The following is a 6298-nucleotide window of genomic DNA, read 5'->3' as shown; positions in this document are numbered from 1 at the left end:
TATGTGTTGGCAACTCCCAGGGCTCTCATTTGTTCCTCCCTTAGGATTCTTTCTACTAAAAGCAGCATAGATTTGTCAACTGACATCCAGAGCAAGGACTTCACAGTCTCTCATAAGGTCTCAAATAAATCACTCTACTAACATGGAAGGAGAAGGCCTAGTACAAAATAGTTAATGTTATAAAATAATGACAGAAAAAGAGAAATCATATGGCATCTGATTAGGTATTCTCATTCAGAACACACTTTTTTCATTGTTGGTATAAAAAGTAAAAAAATTGAAAAAGTTTTCAAGGTGACCATAGTAAAATTATTATACAATATGCAATTCCAGATAGATAATTTGGTTTTAATTTAAAAAATAATCCTCATTAAAAACAGATTAGCAGAAATTAAATACATTCTAAATTGGTAGGAAATGCACTACAAAATGTTTATGTATAGTTATTCATGTCTGTAAAGCATTTTTCCAGATATGAGTAATTTTTTACTTTCTAAATTTTCTAAATTTGCCTTCTAAATTTTTTCTAAATTTCAGATATAAAATAACATTTTAATGTCTGTACATTATAGCATCAACATGCACCTGAGTCCTGGGGCAGAAATTTGCATACACTTTCATAGAGCAGATGTTCTGAGTCACTTTCCTCAGGGCCCCCAGCGCCTCCTTGTTCCTCGGGCTAGAGATCACAGGGTTGAGCACTGGGGTGTGAAAGATGTAGAACACAGCCAGAACCTTGTCCAACTCTGGAGACTGGAAGGACCTTGGGTGGAGGTAAGTGTAGGCAAATGATGCATAGCAGGAATTCATCACATTGAGGTGGGAGCTGCAGGTGGAATAGGCCTTCTTCCTACCTTCCTAGGAGTGCATGCTGTAGACAGGAGAAGTACTCAACCACAGGAACATAGAATACCCAGGAAAGGAAGCACAAGAAAGAGGTTGGTGCTCACGAACACAGTGTACTCATAGACCCAGGCATCCCCACAGGCCAGAGTCACCATGGCTGGAATATCACAGAAGAAATGATTGATGGCCATGGACCTGCAGTAAGGGATATGGAGGACATAGACTGTGTGAGCCCAGGAGTTCACAGCACCCATTGCCCAGGATCCCAGGATCATCAGCCCACATACTCTTCTATTCATAGGGATGGGATAGTGCAGAGGGAAGCAAATAACCACATAATGGTCATAGGGCATAGACATCAGAATCAGCCCTTCTGAACCAGCTAAGGTCACAAAGATGTAACACTGAACCCCACACACAATGAAGGAGATGGACTTGTTTCCAAATAGGAAACTGAAATCCATCTTGGGCACAGTGGTGCAAATATAAATGAAGTCTATGAGGTCCATGAGAGAGAGCTGGCTGAGCAGGAAGTACATAGGTGTTGGGAGCTGGCTGTCCAGGAGGATGAGCAGGACCATGCACAGTTTGCCAAATAGGGTCAACAGAAAGGTGGGGATGGTGAGAGTGAAGAGGAAAAGGCCAAGGCTTGATGGGGGGAACAGGCTCATGAGGAAGAAGTCAATAGAGTTCTCCTTGCAATTTTCCATGTTGCACTCATATGATTTGTCTGAAGACAACAGTGATAGGTAGAGATCACCATTAGCCAATTTTGAAAAAAATTGAAAGGAAGGTGTGTGCCACCACATCAGGCTTTAGGTTGTGTTTTTTCTTGTTTCTGTATTCTAGTAACGTTGATCTCATAAAATGAACTGGGATGTGTCTCCTCTCCTCTTTTCTGGATCAGATTTTGATTGTGCAGAATGGGTTTAAGCCCTCTGTAAAGTCTTGTACACAGCCACATCTGTGTCTATTGCTTTATTTTCTGCTGGTATTAACAACTGAATTCACACTGATACTTCCCATTGCAACTCAGCCGCTGGACTTCTTCCAGCATTTCCCATTTCCATATGTATGACTCGCTAACCCAGTGTTGGAGACACAGCTCCTGTGATTTGCAATGTGTTTGCTGCTCCCCCTTTCCCCATGAGGCCCCATTCTCCTGAGCCCTGGCCCACCCACTGAGGCAGTGCCCTGACTCTGTCAGCCCTATCTTCAGTCTCATCCTCACCCAGTTCCACTGCTTAGTGTTTTTCTGTTTATTTCTGTAATGTAAAATTACCTTAAACACAGTGAATTATTTCCAACAATATTCCTGGAAATATTAATGTTAATTGTTGACTTTCAATGTTGTACAAACCTGGTTATGTGGCCTGTCACAGTATCATTTGTGCTTTTCTCATCTTTATACTTCTTAACCCTTTTATTGCCTTATTTCCTTGGCAGGGATGCAGAGAAAGGAGAACATGTGTTGTGTGGGTTTTCTGTCACAGAGAGAATTTTTCATAATTTCATGATCAAATATGTGCTTGCTAAAGGTTTTCTGCAGTTATACAATATCTAGAAAGTTCCTCAGTATTTCTCAGTAGTTAAATGCTTTTAGAAACAGTATGAATTTACATTAATTTTCTTAGTATTAATTATATTCACATTTGTAGAGGTAAGTCCATGATTCTCTTTTTTATTCTCTTTGTTATTGTGGAACAGTGCATGATTGATTTAAAACCAGAAACAGACTTGCATTCCTGAATTCACAGGATTTGGTCATGTTGTAACATCCTTTTTATATATTCTGGAGTAGCTTGATATTTTCTTCAGGATTCTCTATTTGTTGTTCATGAAAATAAAAGGCTCATTATTTTTCTTCTTCGTGGAGTTTGTCACAGATTATTGTGCCACAAGTACATGGTAGTGAAGAACAAAATTGGGAAGTAGTCCTTCATTTTACATTTCTCTAGAAGATTTCATTTCCAGATCATGGCTATTTATTTTTTAAATGTTGATATAATTCTGCAGATATACAATCTGAGACAAGAGTTTTCTTTGTTGGAAGGTTTTACATTGAGATTCCATTTTTATAGCAATTTGTCAGTTTCATCTATAAATTTTCATTTATCTCTGTAAAGTTGTTTAAATTGTCCTCATATTTTCAAGATCTATAGGAACTGTGGTTTTGGCTTTGGTCTTTATATGATTCAATAAAATAACTTCAGCTCTATGTTATTGCCTTCCTTTTATTTATTTATTTATTTATTTATTTATTTATTTTAACTTACTGTTCTAATTTCTTGAAATAGGTGCTTATATCTATGAGCTTCATTTTTCTTTTCTAATATATGTATTAAATGTTATAAATTTCTTTATGATCTTGGCATGAGCTGAATCCCCTCTTTCTCTTCACCTGTATCATGTATATACCTATATCTAATTACTGTAGATGGACAGACACATACACACTCATGCATATGACTGTCAAACATGCAATTGTAACTTATGCTACTGACAGAGGCCAGCATGTTCAGTGTGTGAGAAGTGGAGAAACCCTGTCTGCCCTCTTGGCCTGTAGGGCTCAGATGGGTCATGATGTCTGGTCACACAGAGCATCTGAATCTCCTTGTGTGCTATTGTCCACATCTCTAAGGTCACCTGATTGACCCTTACAAGTGGATCTAAGCAAGGTCAGGGATGTCACTGATGAAGCCTGAATTCACAGGGAACTTCCAATTCCCCTCCCTTTAAACATTCCTCTCTGATGACCTGTTAATTGCCAAGTCAATGGTTAAATTTTTCTCTTTATCTAGCCTCTCTGATACCTAGCACTCTCACTACTTCTGAAATTTGCTTGGTTTTCTTCCCTGGCACATTCTCCAAGTCTAGGTTTCCCTCATGTTCTCATTTTCAGCTCCTCTTCTACCAACTCCTAAATGCTGGTCATCTCTGCCCTACTAGAGGCTCTTCTCAGATCCCACCCAGCCCCATGCTGGACTCATCTTTATTTCTGGCTTCCCCCAACCAATTCTTTGAACCTTCAATTTCAGCCTGTATTGTTTTCCCTGATTTCCACACATACACACTTCACACTTCACACTTCCTGGGCACATCAGGCATAACATTCCCAGAGTGGAACAATATCTGTTTTCTATCTACACTAAAGTCACTGGTCTGTTCTGCATCTGTCTGTCACCCTCACTTCCTACCTGATCTACATCACACACCAGGGTCACTCCCCTCTAAGCTGTCCATGGCACTGTTTAGAGAATTCCCTTTCTGATCCTGGTCCCTTCCTAAGTCCCTTCCCTAATCTTTCTGTTGTGTCTCACCATTTACCTTTGACAAGGTTCAATTCCTTGGCAAGGTGTGTACTGCCTTCCATGAGGCAACCTACCCTCTCAGTCTCCTCTGTGCTACCCCTCCTCAGATTGTCAAATATTCCAGCCCCAGAAACCACAAGGTGCATCCTGTTTCATTCTTCTATTCATCCTCTCTAATAAATTCTTCTGTCCAGGTTTCACTCCTGTTTCAGTTACGTCTTTCTAAATCCTTTTGCTGGCTTCTTCTCTATTCAATCTTTAGCTTCTTCCTCTTTATGTTTCACAGTTAATCCATCTCAGGGAAGATCAATTTTACAATCTAAGTATCTTTTCAATCCATCCACTTCTCCCTAACTGTGCAACTACCACCATGGTGCACAATACTATCATCTGTGGTGTGGACATTCACAGCCACTCCTCACCATTTCCATCTTTGTTTCCATCAAAATATTCTTCATTCCACACCCACATTAGTTTTTAAAAATGCAAATCTGGTGGCATCATTTCTTTCCCTGAATGTCTTAAATGATTTTATGGAACAAGAAGGTTAAAGAGTAAAATATTTTCAAGAGCTATGAGAAAGATTTGAATACTAAAAAGAGTAAAATATTGAAGAAGAAATTGTAGGTGACACAAATTTTAAAAAAGGTCTCTTTCTTACTGAATTGGAAGACTCAGAATTGCTAAAATTCTTCAAATGTGCATAATACCCAACCATCTACAGATTGAATGCACTTCTTTCAAAATTTCAATATTATTTTTCATGAAACATAATCTTAAATTTCTAGGTGACTTAAAGTATTACAACCATGCAAACCAATGCTGAAGAAAATAACAGGGCTGGAATCATTGTAATACCTGACTTCAAAGTCTAGTACCAATTTAGAGTAACACAAACTGCCCAAGAGTAGCATAAAATGCAGTTATATTCATTGTTGAATGCTGGGGTTCCCTTTCAGGCTGTTGTTGACCTGTTGAGTCAATTTGATTGGACAACTGAAGAACACTGAGACTTTCATTTCTTAAAAGTAAAAGAAGGGAGAGAAGAGGGAGAACAAGTGTGCTCTGAAGAAGTGTGGAAAAAGAAAATGTGTCCCACACACAGGGTGGGCCAGAGTAATAGAAAGAAGAGAGTAGTCCTGAGGACAATGGTCACCATCTTTGATACTGCTGTTCTAATGTCATATCTGGCATCCTATTCAGGGCTTGGAAGCTCTTCTGCACATGGGTCCTGACTACTTTGACAGGTCTCCTTGACTGACAGACAGTTTTAGTTACTTTTCTTGTTGTTGAGACACAATACCAGATACCCAAAGTGAAAGAAGGAAAGGTTTATTGTAGCTGACAGTTTGTAGTGGTTTCAGTTCATAGTTGGATGACTCCAAGGCAGGGTAGCATGGCAGAGTGGTATCACAGAGTAAGATCACCAAAGCAAAAGGCAGCGAGGGGCAAAAAGCAAGCAACAAGCAACCACAGCAGCCTTCCTTCTGTCCTTCATATTGTGTCCAGGCTATATGCCCTTCAGGCTGGAGCACACATACCCAGGAGGGCCTTCCCCTAATCAACTCCCAGAACTCTGCCAAACCAATCAGCTATGGTAAAGTAATTTAGTAATCACCCACTCTTGATCCCAGTATCACATACTTAATCCCAGCATGACACACTCTAGATCCAACCACATATGAAAGCCCCACCTATGACTGCTTGAAGCTTTGGGTGGACATCCAGAAAGGAGCCATATGTCAGGTCATGCCCAAATGCCCAGCTGTTTTGCCATGTCCTAATCTTCTGCCTCACCCTGACCCATAATTCAAGAGAGAGAAAGAGAGAGCTCAGAAATAAACCCTCTGTGAAAATAAACTCAAATATTACAAAATATCATGAATAGAGAACAGTGTATGATACTGAAAACCTTTATATTCAGAAGTAGAAGAAGGAAACAGGAAGTTTATGTAATATCATATTAAAAAGTCACCTTGAAAACTTCATCCCTTAAGGGCTTGTTCTGCATAACTGCTAAAAGAGAATGTAGGGGCATCATTCCCCTCATTTAGATGGGCAAAAACCTCTTGGATTTGACTCCTAATTTCAGAAAACAGTGCAATCAAGCAAGAATTCACATGAAAAAAATTCACGTGAGA

At 39.4% G+C, this 6298-nt stretch overlaps 1 pseudogene; it reads right to left on the bottom strand.

Moving 5' to 3' along the window:
• Positions 1-552: 552 nt before the first annotated feature.
• Positions 553-1556, bottom strand: LOC101721314 (olfactory receptor 2L5-like; annotated as a pseudogene).
• Positions 1557-6298: the final 4742 nt, after the last annotated feature.

This window comes from Heterocephalus glaber, unplaced genomic scaffold, assembly GCF_053883595.1.
Source record: "Heterocephalus glaber isolate CG9 unplaced genomic scaffold, H.glaber_assembly_v1.0 deba00001673, whole genome shotgun sequence".
In the NCBI taxonomy this organism is placed as follows: domain Eukaryota; kingdom Metazoa; phylum Chordata; class Mammalia; order Rodentia; family Bathyergidae; genus Heterocephalus; species Heterocephalus glaber.
Note: the sequence above shows the minus strand (reverse complement) of the source record. Positions and strands in the feature narration are given on the sequence as shown.